This window comes from Macaca fascicularis, chromosome 15 (genome assembly GCF_037993035.2).
Source record: "Macaca fascicularis isolate 582-1 chromosome 15, T2T-MFA8v1.1".
Taxonomy (NCBI): Eukaryota; Metazoa; Chordata; class Mammalia; order Primates; family Cercopithecidae; genus Macaca; species Macaca fascicularis.
This window is the reverse complement of record NC_088389.1, coordinates 25,230,836-25,252,906: the sequence shown is the minus strand read 5'-3', so window position 1 is coordinate 25,252,906 and position 22,071 is coordinate 25,230,836.

The window sequence follows — 22,071 nt, the reverse complement described above, 5'->3', positions numbered from 1 at the left end:
AGTTTCTCAGAAAGCTTCTTTCCAGATTTCATCGGAGGATATTTCCCTTTTCAACTTAGCCCTCTAAGGGCTTCCAAATATCACTTTTCCAATTCCACAAGAGCTGTCTTAGCGAAAGGCTCCTTGAGGGGAAAGCTGTAACTCTGTGAGATGATTTCACAGAACACAAAGAAGTTTCTCAGAAAGCTTCTTTCTCTTTGTTATCGGAGAATATTTCCTTTGGCCCTATAGTCTTCAAAGGGATCCGAAATATCTGTTCTCAGATTCCACAGAAATAAGGCTAGCAAAGAGATCCACGAAATACAGATGTAACTCTGTGAGATGAATTAACAGAACACTAAGCAGTTTCTCAGAAAGCTTCTTTCCAAATTTGATCTGAGGAAATTTCCTTTTTCACCATAGCCCTCTAGGGGCTACCAAATATCACTTTGCCAATTCCACAAGAACTGTCTAAGCGAAAGACTTCTTGAGGGGAAAGCTGTAACTCTGTGAGATGATTTCCCAGAACACAAAGAAGATTCTCAGAAAGCTTCTTTCTCTTTGTTATCGGAGGATATTTCCTTTGGCCCTGTAGTCTTGAAAGCGATCCGAAATATCTGTTCTCAGATTCCACAGAAATAAGGCTAACAAAGAGATCCACGAAATTCAGATGTAACTGTGTGAGATGAATTAACAGAATACTAAGCAGTTTCTCAGAAAGCTTCTTTCCAGATTTCGTCTGAGGATATTTCCTTTTTCACCATAGCCCTCTACGGGCTTCCAATATCACTTTGCCAATTCCGCAAGAACTACGTTATCGAAAGGCTTCTTGAGGGGAAAGCTGTAACTCTGTGAGATGATTTCACAGAACAGAAAGAAGTTTCTCAGAAAGCTTCTTTCTCTTTGTTATCGGAGGATATTTCCTTTGGCCTAAAGTCTTCAGAGAGATCCGAAATATCTGTTCTCAGATTCCACGGTAATAAGGCTAGCAAAGAGACCCACGAAATACAGATGTAACTCGGTGAGATGAATTAACAGAACACCATGCAGTTTCTCAGAAAGCTTCTTTCCAGATTTCATCTGAGGATATTTCCTTTTTAACCATAGCCCTCTTTAGGCTTCCAAATGTCACTTTGCCAATTCCACAAGAACTGTCTTAGAGAAATTCTTCTGACGGGAAAGCTGTAACTCTGTGAGATGTTTTCACAGAACACAAAGAAGTTTCTCAGAAAGCTTCTTTCTCTTTTTTATCGGAGGATATTTCCTTTGGCCCTATAGTCTTCAAAGGGATCCGAAATATCTGTTCTCAGATTCCACAGAAATAACGCTAGCAAAGAGATCCACGAAATACAGATGTAACTCAGTGAGATGAATTAACAGAACACTAAACAGTTCTTCAGAAAGCTTCTTTCCAGATTTCATCTGAGGATATTTCCTTTTTCATCATAGCCCTCTATGGTCTTCCAAATATCACTCTGCCAATTCCACAAGAACTGTCTTAGCGAAAGGCTTCTTGAGGGGAAATCTGTAACTCTGTGAGATGATTTCACAGAACACAAAGAAGTTTGTCAGAAAGCTTCTTTCTCTTTGTTATCGGAGGATATTTCCTTTGGCCCTGTAGTCTTCAAAGGGATCCGAAATATCTGTTCTCAGATTCCACAGAAATAAGGCTAGCAAAGAGATCCACGAAATACAGATGTAACACTGTGAGATGGATTAACAGAACACTAAGCAGTTTCTCAGAAAGCTTCTTTCCAGATTTCATCTGAGGATATTTCCTTTTTCACCATAGCCCTCTAAGGACTTCCAAATATCACTCTGCCAACTCCACAAAAACGGTCTTAGCGAAAGGCCTCTTGACGGGGAAGCTGTAACTCTGTGAGATGATTTCAAAGAACACGAAGAAGTTTCTCAGAAAGCTTCTTTCTCTTTTTTATCGGAGGATATTTAATTTGGCCCTATAGTCTTCTAAGGGATCCGAAATATCTGTTCTCAGATTACACAGAAATAAGGCTAGCAAAGAGATCCACGAAATACAGATGTAACTCTGTGAGATGAATTAACGGAACACTAAGCAGTTTCTCAGAAAGCTTCTTTCCAAATTTGATCTGAGGATATTTCCTTTTTCACCATAGCCCTCTATGGGCTACCAAATATCACTTTGCCAATTCCACAAGAACTGTCTAAGCGAAAGACTTCTTGAGGGGAAAGCTGTAACTCTGTGAGATGATTTCCCAGAACACAAAGAAGTTTCTCAGAAAGCTTCTTTCTCTTTGTTATCGGAGGATATTTCCTTTGGCCCTGTAGTCTTCAAAGGGATCCGAAATATCTGTTCTCAGATTCCACAGAAATAAGGCTAGCAAAGAGATCCACGAAATACAGATGTAACTGTGTGAGATGAATTAACAGAATACTAAGCAGTTTCTCAGAAAGCTTCTTTCCAGATTTCGTCTGAGGATATTTCCTTTTTCACCATAGCCCTCTACGGGCTTCCAATATCACTTTGCCAATTCCGCAAGAACTGCGTTATCGAAAGGCTTCTTGAGGGGAAAGCTGTAACTCTGTGAGATGATTTCACAGAACAGAAAGAAGTTTCTCAGAAAGCTTCTTTCTCTTTCTTATCGGAGGATATTTCCTTTGGCCTAAAGTCTTCAGAGAGATCCGAAATATCTGTTCTCAGATTCCACGGTAATAAGGCTAGCAAAGAGACCCACGAAATACAGATGTAACTCGGTGAGATGAATTAACAGAACACCATGCAGTTTCTCAGAAAGCTTCTTTCCAGATTTCATCTGAGGATATTTCCTTTTTAACCATAGCCCTCTTTAGGCTTCCAAATGTCACTTCGCCAATTCCACAAGAACTGTCTTAGGGAAATTCTTCTTGACGGGAAAGCTGTAACTCTGTGAGATGTTTTCACAGAACACAAAGAAGTTTCTCAGAAAGCTTCTTTCTCTTCTTTATCGGAGGATATTTCCTTTGGCCCTATAGTCTTCAAAGGGATCTGAAATATCTGTTCTCAGATTCCACAGAAATAAGGCTAGCAAAGAGATCCACGAAATACAGATGTAACTCTGTGAGATGAATTAACAGAACACTAAACAGTTCTTCAGAAAGCTTATTTCAAGATTTCATCTGAGGATATTTCCTTTTTCATCATAGCCCTCTATGGGCTTCCAAATATCACTCTGCCAATTCCACAAGAACTGTCTTAGTGAAAGGCTTCTTGAGGGGAAAGCTGTAACTCTGTGAGATGATTTCACAGAACACAAAGAAGTTTGTCAGAAAGCTTCTTTCTCTTTGTTATCGGAGGATATTTCCTTTGGCCCTGTAGTCTTCAAAGGGATCCGAAATATCTGTTCTCAGATTCCACAGAAATAAGGCTAGCAAAGAGATCCACGAAATACAGATGTAACTCTGTGAGATGGATTAAGAGAACACTAAGCAGTTTCTCAGAAAGCTTCTTTCCAGATTTCATCTGAGGATATTTCCTTTTTCACCATAGCCCTCTATGGACTTCCAAATATCACTTTGCCAACTCCACAAAAACGGTCTTAGCGAAAGGCTTCTTGACGGGGAAGCAGTAACTCTGTGAGATGATTTCAAAGAACACGAAGAAGTTTCTCAGAAAGCTTCTTTCTCTTTTTATCGGAGGATATTTAATTTGGCCCTATAGTCTTCTAAGGGATCCGAAATATCTGTTCTCAGATTCCACAGAAACAAGGCTAGCAAAGAGATCCACGAAATACAGATGTAACTCTGTGAGATGAATTAACAGAACACTAAGCAGTTTCTCAGAAAGCTTCTTTCCAAATTTGATCTGAGGATATTTCCTTTTTCACCATAGCCCTCTATGGGCTACCAAATATCACTTTGCCAATTCCACAAGAACTGTCTAAGTGAAAGACTTCTTGAGGGGAAAGCTGTAACTCTGTGAGATGATTTCCCAGAACACAAAGAAGTTTCTCAGAAAGCTTCTTTCTCTTTGTTATCGGAGGATATTTCCTTTGGCCCTGTAGTCTTCAAAGGGATCCGAAATATCTGTTCTCAGATTCCACAGAAATAAGGCTAGCAAAGAGATCCACGAAATACAGATGTAACTGTGTGAGATGAATTAACAGAATACTAAGCAGTTTCTCAGAAAGCTTCTTTCCAGATTTCGTCTGAGGATATTTCCTTTTTCACCTTAGCCCTCTACGGGCTTGCAATATCACTTTGCCAATTCCGCAAGAACTGCGTTATCGAAAGGCTTCTTGAGGGGAAAGCTGTAACTCTGTGAGATGATTTCACTGAACAGAAAGAAGTTTCTCAGAAAGCTTCTTTCTCTTTCTTATCGGAGGATATTTCCTTTGGCCTAAAGGCTTCAGAGATATCCGAAATATCTGTTCTCAGATTCCACGGTAATAAGGCTATCAAAGAGACCGACGAAATACAGATGTAACTCGGTGAGATGAATTAACAGAACACCATGCAGTTTCTCAGAAACCTTCTTTCCAGATTTCATCTGAGGATATTTCCTTTTTAACCATAGCCCTCTTTGGGCTTCCAAATGTCACTTTGCCAATTCCACAAGAACTGTCTTAGGGAAATTCTTCTTGACGGGAAAGCTGTAACTCTGTGAGATGTTTTCACAGAACACAAAGAAGTTTCTCAGAAAGCTTCTTTCTCTTTTTTATCGGAGGATATTTCCTTTGGCCCTATAGTCTTCAAAGGGATCCGAAATATCTGTTCTCAGTTTCCACAGAAATAAGGGTAGCAAAGAGATTCTGGAAATACAGATGTAACTCTGTGAGATGAATTAACAGAACACTAAACAGTTCTTCAGAAAGCTTCTTTCCAGATTTCATCTGAGGATATTTCCTTTTTCATCATAGCCCTCTATGGACTTTCAAATATCACTTTGCCAACTCCACAAAAACGGTCTTATCGACAGGCTTCTTGACGGGGAAGCTGTAACTCTGTGAGATGATTTCAAAGAACACGAAGAAGTTTCTCAGAAAGCTTCTTTCTCTTTATTATCGGAGGATATTTAATTTGGCCCTATAGTCTTCAAAGGGATCCGAAATATCTGTTCTCAGATTCCACAGAAATAAGGCTAGCAAAGAGATCCACGAAATACAGATGTAACTCTGTGAGATGAATTAACAGAACACTAAGCAGTTTCTCTGAAAGCTTCTTTCCCGATTTCATCTGAGGATATTTCCTTTTTCACCATAGTCCTCTATGGGCTTCCAAATATCACTTTGCCAATTCCACAAGAACTGTCTTAGCGAAAGTCTTCTTCTAGGAAAAGCTGTAACTCTGTGAGATGATTGCATAGAACACAAAAAGTTTCTGAGAAAGCTTTTTTCTCTTTGTTATGGGAGGATATTTCCTTTGGCCCTATAGTCTTCAAAGGGATGCGAAATATCTGCTCTCAGATCCCACAGAAATTAAGCTAGCAAACAGATCCACGAAATACAGATGTAACTCTGTGAGATGAATTAACAGAACACTAAGCAGTTTCTCAGAAAGCTTATTTCCAGATTTCATCTGAGGATATTTCCTTTTTCACCATAGCCCTCTAGGGGCTTCCAAATATTACTTTGCCAATTCCACAAGAACTGTCTTAGTGAAAGGCTTCTTGAGAGGAAAGCTGTAACTCTGTGAGATGATTTCACAGAACAAAAAGAAGTTTCTCAGAAAGCTTCTTTCTGTTTGTTATCGGACGATGTTTACTATGGCCCTACAGTGTTCAAAGGTATCCGAAATATCTGTTCTCAGATTCCACAGTAATAAGGCTAGCAAAGAGATCCACGAAATACGGATGTAACTCTGTGAGATGAATTCACAGAACACTAAGCAGTTTCTCAGAAAGCTTCTTTCCAGATTTTATCTGAGGATATTTCCTTTTTCTCCATAGCCCTCTATGGGCTTGCAAATATCACTTTACCATTTCCCCAAGAACTGTCTTAGCGAAATTCTTCTTGACGGGAAAGCAGTAACTGTGTGAGATGATTTCCCAGAACACAAAGAAGTTTCTCAGAAAGCTTCTTTCTCTTTGTTATCGGAGGATCTTTCCTTTGGCCCTATAGTCTTCAAAGGGATCCGAAATATCTGTTCTCAGATTCCACAGAAATAAGGCTAGCAAAGAGATACACGAAATACAGATGTAACTCTGTGAGGTGAATTAACAGAACACTAAGCAGTTTCTCAGAAAGCTTCTTTCCAGATTACATCTGAGGATATTTCCTTTTTCACCATAGCCCTCTATGGACTTCCAAATATCACTTTGCCAATTCCACAAGAACTGTCTTAGCGAAAGGCTTCTTGAGGGAAAGCTGTAACTCTGTGAGATGATTTCACAGAACACAAAGAAGTTTCTCAGAAAGCTTCTTTCTCTTTGTTAGCGGAGGATATTTCCTTTGGCCGTACAGTCTTCAAAGGGATCCGAAATATCTGTTCTCAGATTCCACAGAAATAAGGCTAGCAAAGAGATCCACGAAATACAGATGTAACTATCTGAGATGAATTCACAGAACACTAAGCAGTTTCTCAGAAAGCTTCTTTCCAGTTTTCATCTGAGGATATTTCCTTTTTCACCAAAGCCCTCTATGGGATTCCCAATATCACTATGCCAATTCCACAAGAACTGCCTTATCGAAAGGCTTCTTGAGAGGAAAGCTGTAACTCTGTGAGATGATTTCACAGAACACAAAGAAGTTTCTCAGAAAGCTTCTTTCTCTTTGTTATCAGAGGATATTTCCTTTGGCCCTATAGTCTTCAATGGGATCCGAAATATCTCTTCTCAGATTCCACAGAAATAAGGCTAGCAAAGAGATCCACGAAATGCAGATGTAACTCTGTGAGATGAATTCACAGAACACTAAGCAGGTTCTGAGAAAGCTTCTTTCCAGATTTCATCTGAGGATATTTCCTTTTTCACCATAGCCCTCTATGGGCTTCCAAATATCACTTTGCCAATTCCACAAGAACTGTCTTAGCGAAAGGCTTCTTGAGGAGAAATCTGTAACTCTGTGAGTTGATTTCACAGAAAACAAAGAAGTTTCTCAGATAGCTTCTTTCTCTTTGTTATCGGAGGATATTTCCTTTGGCCCTATACTCTTCAAAGGGATCCGAAATATCTGTTCTCAGATTCCACAGAAATAAGGCTAGCAAAGAGATCCATGAAATACAGATGTAACTCTGTGAGATGAATTAACAGAACACTAAGCAGTTTGTCAGAAAGCTTCTTTCCAGATTTTATCTGAGGATATTTCCTTTTTCACCATAGACCTCTAGGGGCTTCCATTTATCACTTTGCCAATTCCACAAAAACTGTCTTAGCGAAAGGCTTCTTGAGGGGAAAGCTGTAACTCTGTGAGATGATTTCACAGAACACGAAGAAGTTTCTCAGAAAGCTTCTTTCTCTTTGTTATCGGAGGATATTTAATATGGCCCTATAGTCTTCAAAGGGATCCGAAATATCTGTTCTCAGATTCCACAGAAATAAGGCTAGCAAAGAGATCCACGAAATACCGATGTAACTCTGTGAGATGAATTAACAGAACACTAAGCAGTTTCTCAGAAATCTTCTTTCCAGATTTCATCTGAGGATATTTCCTTTTTCACCATAGCCCTCTAAGGGCTTCCAATATCACTTTGCCAATTCCACAAGAACTGTCTTAGCGAAAGGGTTCTTCTAGGAAATGCTGTAACTCTGTGAGATGATTTCACAGAACACAAAGAAGTTTCTCAGAGAGCTTCTTTCTCTTTGCTATCGGAGGATATTTCCTTTGGCCCTACAGTCTTCAAAGGGATCCGAAATATCTGTTCTCAGATTCCACAGAAATAAGGGTAGCAAAGAGATCCACGAAATACAGATGTAACTCTGTGAGATGAATTCACAGAACACTAAGCAGTTTCTCAGAAAGCTTCTTTCCAGATTTCATATGAGGATATTTCCTTTTTCACCATAGCCCTCTATGGGCTTCCAAATATCACTTTGCCAATTCCTCAAGAACTGTCTTAGCGAAAGGCTTTTTGAGGGAAAGCTGTAACTCTGTGAGTTGATTTCACAGGACACAAAGAAGTTTCTCAGAAAGCTTCTTTCTCTTTGTTATCGGAGGATATTTCCTTTGGCCCTATAGTCTTCAAAGGGATCCGAAATATCTGTTCTCAGATTCCACAGAAATAAGGCTAGCAAAGAGATCCACGAAATACAGATGTAACTCTGTGAGATGAATTAACAGAACACTAAGCAGTTTCTCAGAAAGCTTCTTTCCAGATTTCATCGGAGGATATTTCCTTTTTCACCATAGCCCTCTATGGGCTTCCAAATATCACTTTGCAAATTCCACAAGAACTGTCTTAACGAAAGGCTTCTTGAGGGGAAAGCTGTAACTCTGTGAGATGATTTCACAGAACACAATGAAGTTTGTCAGAAAGCTTCTTTCTCTTTGATATCGGAGGATATTTCCTTTGGCCCTATAGTGTTCAAAGGGATCCGAAATATCTGTTCTCAGATTCCACAGAAATAAGGCTAGCAGAGAGATCCACGAAATACAGATGTAACTCTGTGAGATGGATTAACAGAACACTAAGCAGTTTTTCAGAAAGCTTCTTTGCAGATTTCATCTCAGGATATTTCCGTTTTCACCATAGCCCTCTATGGATTTCCAAATATCACTTTGCCAATTCCACAAGAACTGTCTTAGCGAAGGGCTTCTTGAGGGAAAGCTGTAACTCTGTGAGATGATTTCACAGAACACAAAGAAGTTTCTCAGAAAGCTTCTTTCTCTTTGTTATCGGAGGATATTTCCTTTGGCCGTACAGTCTTCAAAGGGATCTGAAATATCTGTTCTCAGATTCCACAGAAATAAGGCTAGCAAAGAGATCCACGAAATACAGATGTAACTCTGTGAGATGAATTAACAGAACACTAAGCAGTTTCTCAGAAAGCTTCTTTCCAGATTTCATCGGAGGATATTTCCCTTTTCACCATAGCCCTCTAAGGGCTTCCAAATATCACTTTGCCAATTCTACAAGAGCTGTCTTAGCGAAAGGCTTCTTGAGTTGAAAGCTGTAACTCTGTGAGATGATTTCACAGAACCCAAAGAAGTTTCTCAGAAAGCTTCTTTCTCTTTGTTATCGGAGAATATTTCCTTTGGCCCTATAGCCTTCAAAGGGATCCGAAATATCTGTTCTCAGATTCCACAGAAATAAGGCTAGCAAAGAGATCCACGAAATACAGATGTAACTCTGTGAGATGAATTAACAGAACACTAAGCAGTTTCTCAGAAAGCTTCTTTCCAAATTTGATCTGAGGATATTTCCTTTTTCACCATAGCCCTCTATGGGCTACCAAATATAACTTTGCCAATTCCACAAGAAATGTCTTAGTGAAAGACTTCTTGAGGGGAAAGCTGTAAGTCTGTGAGATGATTTCCCAGAACACAAAGAAGTTTCTCAGAAAGCTTCTTTCTCTTTCTTATCGGAGGATATTTCCTTTGGCCCTGTAGTCTTCAAAGGGATCCGAAATATCTGTTCTCAGATTCCACAGAAATAAGGCTAGCAAAGAGATCCACGAAATACAGATGTAACTGTGTGAGACGAATTTACAGAATAGTAAGCAGTTTCTCAGAGAGCTTCTTTCCAGATTTCGTCTGAGGATATTTCCTTTTTCACCATAGCCCTCTACGGGCTTCCAATATCACGTTGCCAATTCCGCAAGAACTGCCTTATCGAAAGGCTTCTTGAGGGGAAAGCTGTAACTCTGTGAGACGATTTCACAGAACAGAAAGAAGTTTCTCAGAAAGCTTCTTTCTCTTTGTTATCGGAGGATATTTCCTTTGGCCTAAAGTCTTCAAAGGGATCCGAAATATCTGTTCTCAGATTCCACAGTAATAAGGCTAGCAAAGAGACCCACGAAATACAGATGTAACTCTGTGAGATGAATTAACAGAACACTAAGCAGTTTCTCAGAAAGCTTCTTTCCAGATTTCATCTGAGGATATTTCCTTTTTCACCATAGCCCTCTATGGGCTTCCCAATAGCACTTTGCCAATTCCACAAGACCTGCCTTATCGAAAGGCTCCTTGAGGGGAAAGCTGTAACTCTGTGAGATGATTTCAGAGAACACAAAGAAGTTTCTCAGAAAACTTCTTTCTCTTTGTTATCACAGGATATTTCCTTTGGCCCTATAGTCTTCAAAGGGATCCGAAATATCTCTTCTCAGTTTCCACAGAAATAAGGCTAGGAAAGAGATCCACGAAATACAGATGTAACTCTGTTAGATGAATTAACAGAACACTAAGCAGTTTCTCAGAAAACTTCTTTCTAGATTTCATCTGAGGATATTTCCTTTTTCACCATAGCCCTCTTTGGGTACCAAATATCACTTTGCCAATTCCACAAGAACTGTCTTAGCGAAAGGCTTCTTCTAGGGAAAGCTGTAACTCTGTGAGATGATTTCACAGAACACAAAGAAGTTTCTAAGAAAGCTTCTTTCTCTTTGTTATCGGAGGATATTTCCTTTGGCCCTATAGTCTTCAAAGGGATCTGAAATATCTGTTCTCAGATTCAACAGAAATAAGGCTAGCAAAGAGATCCAAGAAATACAAATGTAACTCTGTGAGATGAATTAACAGAACACTAAGCAGTTTCTCAGAAAGCTTCTTTCCAGATTTCATCTGAGGATTGTTCCTTTTTCACCACAGCCCTCTAGGGGCTACCATATATCACTTTGCCAATTCCACAAGAACTGTCTTAGGGAAAGGCTTCTGGAGGGGAAAGCTGTAACTCTGTGAGATGATTTCACAGAACACAAAGAAGTTTCTCAGAAAGATTCTTTCTCTTTGTTATCGGAGGATATTTCTTTTGACCCTATAGTCTTCAAAGGGATCCGAAATATCTGTTCTCAGATTCCACAGATATAAGGCTAGCAAAGAGATCCACGAAATACAGATGTAACTCTGTGAGATAAATTAACTGAACACTAAGCAGTTTCTCAGAAAGCTTCTTTCCAGATTTCATCTGAGGATATTTCCTTTTGCACCATAGCCCTCTAGGGGCTTCCAAATATCACTTTGCCAATTCCACAAGAACTGTCTTAGCGAAAGGCTTCTTGACGGGAAAGCTGTAACTTTCTGAGATGATTTCCCAGAACACAAAGAAGTTTCTCAGAAAGCTTCTTTCTCTTTGTTATCGGAGGATATTTCCTTTGGCCCTAGAGTCTTCAAAGGGATCCTAAATATCTGTTCTGATTCCACAGAAATAAGGCTAGCAAAGAGATCCACGAAATACAGATGTAACTCTGCGAGATGAATTAACAGAACACTAAGCAATTTCTTAGAAAGCTTCTTTCCAGATTTCATCTGAGGATATTTCCTTTTTCACCATAGCCCTCTAGGGTCTTCCAAATATCACTTTGCCAATTCCACAAGAACTGTCTTAGCGAAAGGCTTCTTGAGGGGAAATCTGTAACTCTGTGAGATGATTTCAAAGAACACAAAGAAGTTTCTCAGAAAGCTTCTTTCTCTTTGTCATCGGAGGATATTTCCTTTGGCCCTATAGTCTTCAAAGGGATCCGAAATATCTGTTCTCACATTCCACAGAAATAAGGCTAGCAAAGAGATCCACGAAATACGAACCTAACTCTGTGAGAAGAATTAACAGAACATTAAGCAGTTTCTCAGAAAGCTTCTTTCCAGATTTCATGTGAGGATATTTCCTTTTTCACCATAGCCCTCCATGGACTTCAAAATATCACTTTGCCAATTCCACAAGAACTGTCTTAGCGAAGGGCTTCTTGAGGGAAAGCTGTAACTCTGTGAGATGATTTCACAGAACACAAAGAAGTTTCTCAGAAAGCTTCTTTCTCTTTGTTATCGGAAGATCTTTCCTTTGGCCCTATAGTCTTCAAAGGGATCCGAAATATCTGTTCTCAGATTCCACAGAAATAAGGCTAGCAAAGAGATCCACGAAATACAGATGTAACTCTGTGAGATGAATTAACAGAACACTAAGCAGTTTCTCAGAAAGCTTCTTTCCAGATTTCATCTGAGGATATTTTCTTTTTCACCATAGCCCTCTTTGGGCTTCCCAATATCACTTTCCCAATTCCACAAGAACTGCCTTATCGAAAGGTTTCTTGAGGGGTCAGCTGTAACTCTGTGAGATGATTTCACAGAACACAAAGAAGTTTCTCAGAAAGCTTCTTTCTCTTTGTTATCGGAGGATATTTCCTTTGGCCCTATAGTCTTCAAAGCGATCCGAAATATCTGTTCTCAGACTCCACAGAAATAAGGCTAGGAAAGAGATCCACGAAATACAGATGTAACTCTGTGAGATGAATTAACAGAATACTAAGCAGTTTCTCAGAAAGCTTCTTTCCAGATTTCATCTGAGGATATTTCCCTTTTCACCATAGCCCTCTATGGGCTTCCAAATATCACTTTGCCAATTCCACCAGAACTGTCTTAGCGAAAGGCTTCTTGAGGGGAAAGCTGTAACTCTGTGAGTTGATTTCACAGAACACAAAGAAGTTTCTCAGAAAGCTTCTTTCTCTTTGTTATCGGAGGATATTTCCTTTGGCCCTATAGTCTTCAAAGGGATCCGAAATATCTGTTCTCAGATTCCACAGAAATAAGGCTAGCAAAGAGATCCACGAAATACAGATGTAACTCTGTGAGATGAATTAACAGAACACTAAGCAGTTTCTCAGAAAGCTTCTTTCCAGATTTCATCGGAGGATATTTCCTTTTTCACCATAGCCCTCTATGGGCTTCCAAATATCACTTTGCAAATTCCACAAGAACTGTCTTAACGAAAGGCTTCTTGAGGGGAAAGCTGTACCTCTGTGAGATGATTTCACAGAACACAATGAAGTTTGTCAGAAAGCTTCTTTCTCTTTGATATCGGAGGATATTTCCTTTGGCCCTATAGTCTTCAAAGGGATCCGAAATATCTGTTCTCAGATTCCACAGAAATAAGGCTAGCAGAGAGATCTACGAAATACAGATGTAACTCAGTGAGATGGATTAACAGAACACTAAGCAGTTTTTCAGAAAGCTTCTTTGCAGATTTCATCTCAGGATATTTCCTTTTTCACCATAGCCCTCTATGGACTTCCAAATATCACTTTGCCAATTCCACAAGAACTGTCTTAGCGAAGGGCTTCTTGAGGGAAAGCTGTAACTCTGTGAGATGATTTCACAGAACACAAAGAAGTTTCTCAGAAAGCTTCTTTCTCTTTGTTATCGGAGGATATTTCCTTTGGCCGTACAGTCTTCAAAGGGATCTGAAATATCTGTTCTCAGATTCCACAGAAATAAGGCTAGCAAAGAGATCCACGAAATACAGATGTAACTCTGTGAGATGAATTAACAGAACACTAAGCAGTTTCTCAGAAAGCTTCTTTCTAGATTTCATCGGAGGATATTTCCCTTTTCACCATAGCCCTCTAAGGGCTTCCAAATATCACTTTGCCAATTCTACAAGAGCTGTCTTAGCGAAAGGCTTCTTGAGTTGAAAGCTGTAACTCTGTGAGATGATTTCACAGAACCCAAAGAAGTTTCTCAGAAAGCTTCTTTCACTTTGTTATCGGAGAATATTTCCTTTGGCCCTATAGCCTTCAAAGGGATCCGAAATATCTGTTCTCAGATTCCACAGAAATAAGGCTAGCAAAGAGATCCACGAAATACAGATGTAACTCTGTGAGATGAATTAACAGAACACTAAGCAGTTTCTCAGAAAGCTTCTTTCCAAATTTGATCTGAGGATATTTCCTTTTTCACCATAGCCCTCTATGGGCTACCAAATATAACTTTGCCAATTCCACAAGAACTGTCTTAGCGAAAGACTTTTTGAGGGGAAAGCTGTAAGTCTGTGAGATGATTTCCCAGAACACAAAGAAGTTTCTCAGAAAGCTTCTTTCTCTTTCTTATCGGAGGATATTTCCTTTGGCCCTGTAGTCTTCAAAGGGATCCGAAATATCTGTTCTCAGATTCCACAGAAATAAGGCTAGCAAAGAGATCCACGAAATACAGATGTAACTGTGTGAGATGAATTTACAGAATAGTAAGCAGTTTCTCAGAAAGCTTCTTTCCAGATTTCGTCTGAGGATATTTCCTTTTTCACCATAGCCCTCTACGGGCTTCCAATATCACGTTGCCAATTCCGCAAGAACTGCCTTATCGAAACGCTTCTTGAGGGGAAAGCTGTAACTCTGTGAGACGATTTCACAGAACAGAAAGAAGTTTCTCAGAAAGCTTCTTTCTCTTTGTTATCGGAGGATATTTCCTTTGGCCTAAAGTCTTCAAAGGGATCCGAAATATCTGTTCTCAGATTCCACAGAAATAAGGCTAGCAAAGAGATCCACGAAAGACAGATGTAACTCTGTGAGATGAATTAACAGAACACTAAGCAGTTTCTCAGAAAGCTTCTTTCCAGATTTCATCTGAGGATATTTCCTTTTTCACCATAGCCCTCTATGGGCTTCAAATATCACATTGCCAATTCCACAAGAACTGTCTTAAGGAAATTCTTCTTCACGAGAAAGCTGTAACTCTGTGAGATGATTTCCCAGAACACAAAGAAGTTTCTCAGAAAGCTTCTTTCTCTTTGTTATCGGAGGATATTTCCTTTGGCCCTAGAGTCTTCAAAGGGATACGAAATATCTGTTCTGATTCCACAGAAATAAGGCTAGCAAAGAGATCCACGAAATACAGATGTAACTCTGCGAGATGAATTAACAGAACACTAAGCAATTTCTTAGAAAGCTTCTTTCCAGATTTCATCTGAGGATATTTCCTTTTTCACCATAGCCCTCTAGGGTCTTCCAAATATCACTTTGCCAATTCCACAAGAACTGTCTTAGCGAAAGGCTTCTTGAGGGGAAATCTGTAACTCTGTGAGATGATTTCACAGAACACAAAGAAGTTTCTCAGAAAGCTTCTTTCTCTTTGTCATCGGAGGATATTTCCTTTGGCCCTATAGTCTTCAAAGGGATCCGAAATATCTGTTCTCACATTCCACAGAAATAAGGCTAGCAAAGAGATCCACGAAATACGAACGTAACTCTGTGAGAAGAATTAACAGAACATTAAGCAGTTTCTCAGAAAGCTTCTTTCCAGATTTCATCTGAGGATATTTCCTTTTTCACCATAGCCCTCCATGGGCTTCCAAATATCACTTTGCCAATTCCACAAGAACTGTCTTAGCGAAGGGCTTCTTGAGGGAAAGCTGTAACTCTGTGAGATGATTTCACAGAACACAAAGAAGTTTCTCAGAAAGCTTCTTTCTCTTTGTTATCGGAAGATCTTTCCTTTGGCCCTATAGTCTTCAAAGGGATCCGAAATATCTGTTCTCAGATTCCACAGAAATAAGGCTAGCAAAGAGATCCACGAAATACAGATGTAACTCTGTGAGATGAATTAACAGAACACTAAGCAGTTTCTCAGAAAGCTTCTTTCCAGATTTCATCTGAGGATATTTTCTTTTTCACCATAGCCCTCTTTGGGCTTCCCAATATCACTTTCCCAATTCCACAAGAACTGCCTTATCGAAAGGTTTCTTGAGGGGTCAGCTGTAACTCTGTGAGATGATTTCACAGAACACAAAGAAGTTTCTCAGAAAGCTTCTTTCTCTTTGTTATCGGAGGATATTTCCTTTGGCCCTATAGTCTTCAAAGCGATCCGAAATATCTGTTCTCAGACTCCACAGAAATAAGGCTAGCAAAGAGATCCACGAAATACAGATGTAACTCTGTGAGATGAATTAACAGAATACTAAGCAGTTTCTCAGAAAGCTTCTTTCCAGATTTCATCTGAGGATATCTCCCTTTTCACCATAGCCCTCTATGGGCTTCCATATATCACTTTGCCAATTCCACCAGAACTGTCTTAGCGAAAGGCTTCTTGAGGGGAAAGCTGTAACTCTGTGAGTTGATTTCACAGAACACAAAGAAGTTTCTCAGAAAGCTTCTTTCTCTTTGTTATCGGAGGATATTTCCTTTGGCCCTATACTCTTCAAAGGGATCCGAAATATCTGTTCTCAGATTCCACAGAAATAAGGCTAGCAAAGAGATCCAAGAAATACAGATGTAACTATCTGAGATGAATTATCAGACCACTAAGCAGTTTCTCAAAAAGCTTCTTACCAGTTTTCATCTTAGGATATTTCCTTTTACATCATAGCCCTCTATGGGATTCCCAATATCACTTTGCCAATTCCACAAGACTGCCTTATCGAAAGGCTTCTTGAGAGGAAAGCTGTAACTCTGTGAGATGATTTCACAGAACACAAAGAAGTTTCTCAGAAAGCTTCTTTCTCTTTGTTATCGGAGGATATTTCCTTTGGCCGTATAGTCTTCAAAGGGATCCGAAATATCTGTTCTCAGATTCCACAGAAATAAGGCTAGCAAAGAGATCCACGAAATACAGATGTAACTCTGTGAGATGAATTCACAGAACACTAAGCAGGTTCTCAGAAAGCTTCTTTCCAGATTTCATCTGAGGATATTTCCTTTTTCACCATAGCCCTCTATGGGCTTCCCAATAGCACTTTGCCAATTCCACAAGACCTGCCTTATCGAAAGGCTCCTTGAGGGGAAAGCTGTAACTCTGTGAGATGATTTCAGAGAACACAAAGAAGTTTCTCAGAAAACTTCTTTCTCTTTGTTATCACAGGATATTTCCTTTGGCCGTATAGTCTTCAAAGGGATCCGAAATATCTCTTCTCAGTTTCCAAAGAAATAAGGCTAGCAAAGAGATCCACGAAATACAGATGTAACTCTGTTAGATGAATTAACAGAACACTAAGCAGTTTCTCAGAAAACTTCTTTCCAGATTTCATCTGAGGATATTTCCTTTTTCACCATAGCCCTCTTTCGGTACCAAATATCACTTTGCCAATTCCACAAGAACTGTCTTAGCGAAAGGCTTCTTCTAGGGAAAGCTGTAACTCTGTGAGATGATTTCACAGAACACAAGGAAGTTTCTCAGAAAGCTTCTTTCTCTTTGTTATCGGAGGATATTTCCTTTGGCCCTATAGTCTTCAAAGGGATCTGAAATATCTGTTCTCAGATTCAACAGAAATAAGGCTAGCAAAGAGATCCACGAAATACAGATGTAACTCTGTGAGATGAATTAACAGAACACTAAGCAGTTTCTCAGAAAGCTTCTTTCCAGATTTCATCTGAGGATTGTTCCTTTTTCACCACAGCCCTCTAGGGGCTACCATATATCACTTTGCCAATTCCACAAGAACTGTCTGAGCGAAAGGCTTCTGGAGGGGAAAGCTGTAACTCTGTGAGATGATTTCACAGAACACAAAGAAGTTTCTCAGAAAGATTCTTTCTCTTTGTAATCGGAGGATATTTCTTTTGACCCTATAGTCTTCAAAGGGATCCGAAATATCTGTTCTCAGATTCCACAGATATAAGGGTAGCAAAGAGATCCACGAAATACAGATGTAACTCTGTGAGATAAATTAACAGAACACTAAGCAGTTTCTCAGAAAGCTTCTTTCCAGATTTCATCTGAGGATATTTCCTTTTGCACCATAGCCCTCTAGGGGCTTCCAAATATCACTTTGCCAATTCCACAAGAACAGTCTTAGCGAAAGGCTTCTTGACGGGAAAGCTGTAACTTTCTGAGATGATTTCACAGAACACAAAGAAGTTTCTCAGAAAGCTTCTTTCTCTTTGTTATCAGAGGATATTTCCTTTGGCCCTATAGTCTTCAAAGGGATCCGAAATATCTGTTCTCAGATTCCACAGAAATAAGGGTAGCAAAGAGATCCACGAAAGACAGATGTAACTGTGTGAGATGAATTAACAGAACACTAAGCAGTTTCTCAGAAAGCTTCTTTCCAGATTTCATCTGAGGATATTTCCTTTTTCATCATAGCCCTCTATGGGCTTCAAATATCACTTTGCCAATTCCACAAGAACTGTCTTAAGGAAATTCTCCTTCACGAGAAAGCTGTAACTCTGTGAGATGATTTCCCAGAACACAAAGAAGTTTCTCAGAAAGCTTCTTTCTCTTTGTTATCGGAGGATATTTCCTTTGGCCCTAGAGTCTTCAAAGGGATACGAAATATCTGTTCTGATTCCACAGAAATAAGGCTAGCAAAGAGATCCACGAAATACAGATGTAACTCTGCGAGATGAATTAACAGAACACTAAGCAATTTCTTAGAAAGCTTCTTTCCAGATTTCATCTGAGGATATTTCCTTTTTCACCATAGCCCTCTAGGGTCTTCCAAATATCACTTTGCCAATTCCACAAGAACTGTCTTAGCGAAAGGCTTCTTGAGGGGAAATCTGTAACTCTGTGAGATGATTTCACAGAACACAAAGAAGTTTCTCAGAAAGCTTCTTTCTCTTTGTCATCGGAGGATATTTCCTTTGGCCCTATAGTCTTCAAAGGGATCCGAAATATCTGTTCTCACATTCCACAGAAATAAGGCTAGCAAAGAGATCCACGAAATACGAACGTAACTCTGTGAGAAGAATTAACAGAACATTAAGCAGTTTCTCAGAAAGCTTCTTTCCAGATTTCATCTGAGGATATTTCCTTTTTCACCATAGCCCTCCATGGGCTTCCAAATATCACTTCGCCAATTCCACAAGAACTGTCTTAGGGAAATTCTTCTTGACGGGAAAGCTGTAACTCTGTGAGATGATTTCAGAGAACACAAAGAAGTTTCTCAGAAAGCTTCTTTCTCTTTGTTATCGGAGGATATTCCCTTTGGCCATATAGTCTTCAAAGGGATCCGAAATATCTGTTCTCAGATTCCACAGAAATAAGGCTAGCAAAGAGATCCACGAAATACAGATGTAACTCTGTGAGATGAATTAACAGAACACTAAGCAGTTTCTCAGAAAGCTTCTTTCCAGATTTCATCTGAGGATATTTCCTTTTTCACCATGGCCCTTTATGGGCTTCCAAATATCACTTTGCCAATTCCACAAGAACTGCCTTAGCGAAAGGCTTCTTCTAGTGAAAGCTGTAACTCTGTGAGATGATTTCACAGAACACAAAGAAGTATCGCAGAAAGCTTCTTTCTCTTTGTTATCGGAGGATATTTCCTTTGGCCCTATAGTCTTCAAAGGGATCCGAAATATCTGTTCTCAGATTCAACAGAAATAAGGCTAGCAAAGAGATCCACGAAATACAGATGTAACTCAGGTGAGATGAATTAAAAGAACACTAAGCAGTTTCTCAGAAAGCTTCTTTCCAGATTTCATCTGAGGGTAACTCCTTTTTCACCATAGCCCTCTAGAGGCTTCCCAATATCACTTTGCCAATTCCACCAGAACTATCTTAGCGAAAGGCTTCTTGAGGGGAAAGCTGTAACTCTGTAAGATGATTTCACAGAACACAAAGAAGTTTCTCAAAAAGCTTCTTTCTCTTTGTTATCGGAGGATCTTTCCTTTGGCCCTATAGTCTTCAAAGGGATCCGAAATATCTGTTCTCAGATTCCACAGAAATAAGGCTAGCAAAGAGATCCACGAAAAACAGATATAACAGTGTGAGATGAATTAACAGAACACTAAGCAGTTTCTCAGAAAGGTTCTTTCCAGGTTTCATCTGAGGATATTTCCTTTTTCACCATAGCCCTCTAGGGCCTTCCAAATATCACTTTGCCAATTCCACAAGAACTGTCTTAGGGAAATTCTTCTTCACGAGAAAGCTGTAACTCTGTGAGATGATTTCACAGAACACAAAGAAGTTTCTCAGAAAGCTTCTTTCTCTTTGTTATCGGAGGATATTTCCTTTGGCCCTATAGTCTTCAAAGCGATCCGAAATATCTGTTCTCAGATTCCACAGAAATAAGGCTAGCAAAGAGATCCAGGAAATACAGATGTAACTCTGTGAGATGAATTAACAGAACACTAAGCAGTTTCTCAGAAAGCTTCTTTCCAGATTTCATCTGAGGATATTTCCTTTTTCACCATAGCCCTCAATGGGCTTCTAAATATCACTTTGCCAATTCCACAATAACTGTCTTAGCGAAAGGCTTCTTGAGGGGAAAGCTGTAACTCTGTGTGATGATTTCCCAGAACACAAGGAAGTTTCTCAGAAAGCTTCTTTCTCTTTGTTATCGGAGGATATTTCCTTTGGCCCAATAGTCTTCGAAGGGATCCGAAATATCTGTTCCCAGTTTCCACAGAAATAAGGCTGGCAAAGAGAACCACGACATACAGATGTAACTCTGCAAGATGAATTAACAGAACACTAAGCAGTTTCTCAGAAAGCTTCTTTCCAGATTTCATCGGCGGATATTTCCTTTTTCACCATAGCCCTCTATGGGCTTCCAAATATCACTTTGCCAATTCCACAAGAGGTGTCTTAGCGAAAGGCTTCTTGAGGGGAAAGCTGTAACTCTGTGAGATGATTTCACAGAACACAAAGAAGTTTCTCAGAAAGCTTCTTTCTCTTTGTTATCGGAGGATATTTCCTTTGGCCCTATACTCTTCAAAGCGATCCGAAATATCTGTTCTCAGATTCCACAGAAATAACGGTAGAAAAAGACCCAGGAAATACAGATGTAACTCTGTGAGATGAATTAACAGAACACTAAGCAGTTTCTCAGAAAGCTTCTTTCCAGATTTCATCTGAGGATATTTCCTTTTCACCATAGCCCTCTATGGGCCTCCAAATATCACTTTGCCAATTCCACAAGAACTGTCTTTGTGAAAGGCTTGTTGAGGAGAAAGCTGTAACTCTGTGAGATGATTTCACAGAACACAAAGAGGTTTCTCTGAAAGCTTCTTTCTCTTTGTTATCGGAGGATATTTCCTTTGGCCCTATATTCTTCAAAGGGATCCGAAATATCTCTTCTCAGATTCCACAGAAATAAGGGTAGCAAAGAGATCCACGAAAGACAGATGTAACTGTGTGAGATGAATTAACAGAACACTAAGCAGTTTCTCAGAAAGCTTCTTTCCAGATTTCATCTGAGGATATTTCCTTTTTCATCATAGCCCTCTATGGGCTTCCCAATATCACTTTGCCAATTCCGCAAGAAGTGCCTTATCGAAAGGCTTCTTGAGGGGAAAGCTGTAACTCTGTGAGATGATTTCACAGAACAGAAAGAAGTTTCTCAGAAAGTTTCTTTCTCTTTGTTATCGGAGGATATTTCCTTTGGCCTATAGTCTTCAAAGGGATCCGAAATATCTGTTCTCAGATTCCACAGTAATAAGGCTAGCAAAGAGATCCACGAAATACAGATGTAACTCTGTGAGATGAATTAACAGAACACTAAGCAGTTTCTCAGAAAGCTTCTTTCCAGATTTCATCTGAGGATAGTTCCTTTTTCACCACAGCCCTCTAGGGGCTACCATATATCCCTTTGCCAATTCCACAAGAACTGTCTTAGCGAAAGGCTTCTGGAGGGGAAAGCTGTAACTCTGTGTGATGATTTCCCAGAACACAAGGAAGTTTCTCAGAAAGCTTCTTTCTCTTTGTTATCGGAGGATATTTCCTTTGGCCCAATAGTCTTCGAAGGGATCCGAAATATCTGTTCCCAGTTTCCACAGAAATAAGGCTGGCAAAGAGAACCACGACATACAGATGTAACTCTGCAAGATGAATTAACAGAACACTAAGCAGTTTCTCAGAAAGCTTCTTTCCAGATTTCATCGGCGGATATTTCCTTTTTCACCATAGCCCTCTATGGGCTTCCAAATATCACTTTGCCAATTCCACAAGAGGTGTCTTAGCGAAAGGCTTCTTGAGGGGAAAGCTGTAACTCTGTTAGATGATTTCACAGAACACAAAGAAGTTTCTCAGAAAGCTTCTTTCTCTTTGTTATCGGAGGATATTTCCTTTGGCCCTATACTCTTCAAAGCGATCCGAAATATCTGTTCTCAGATTCCACAGAAATAACGGTAGAAAAAGACCCAGGAAATACAGATGTAACTCTGTGAGATGAATTAACAGAACCCTAAGCAGTTTCTCAGAAAGCTTCTTTCCAGATTTCATCTGAGGATATTTCCTTTTCACCATAGCCCTCTATGGGCCTCCAAATTTCACTTTGCCAATTCCACAAGAACTGTCTTTGTGAAAGGCTTGTTGAGGAGAAAGCTGTAACTCTGTGAGATGA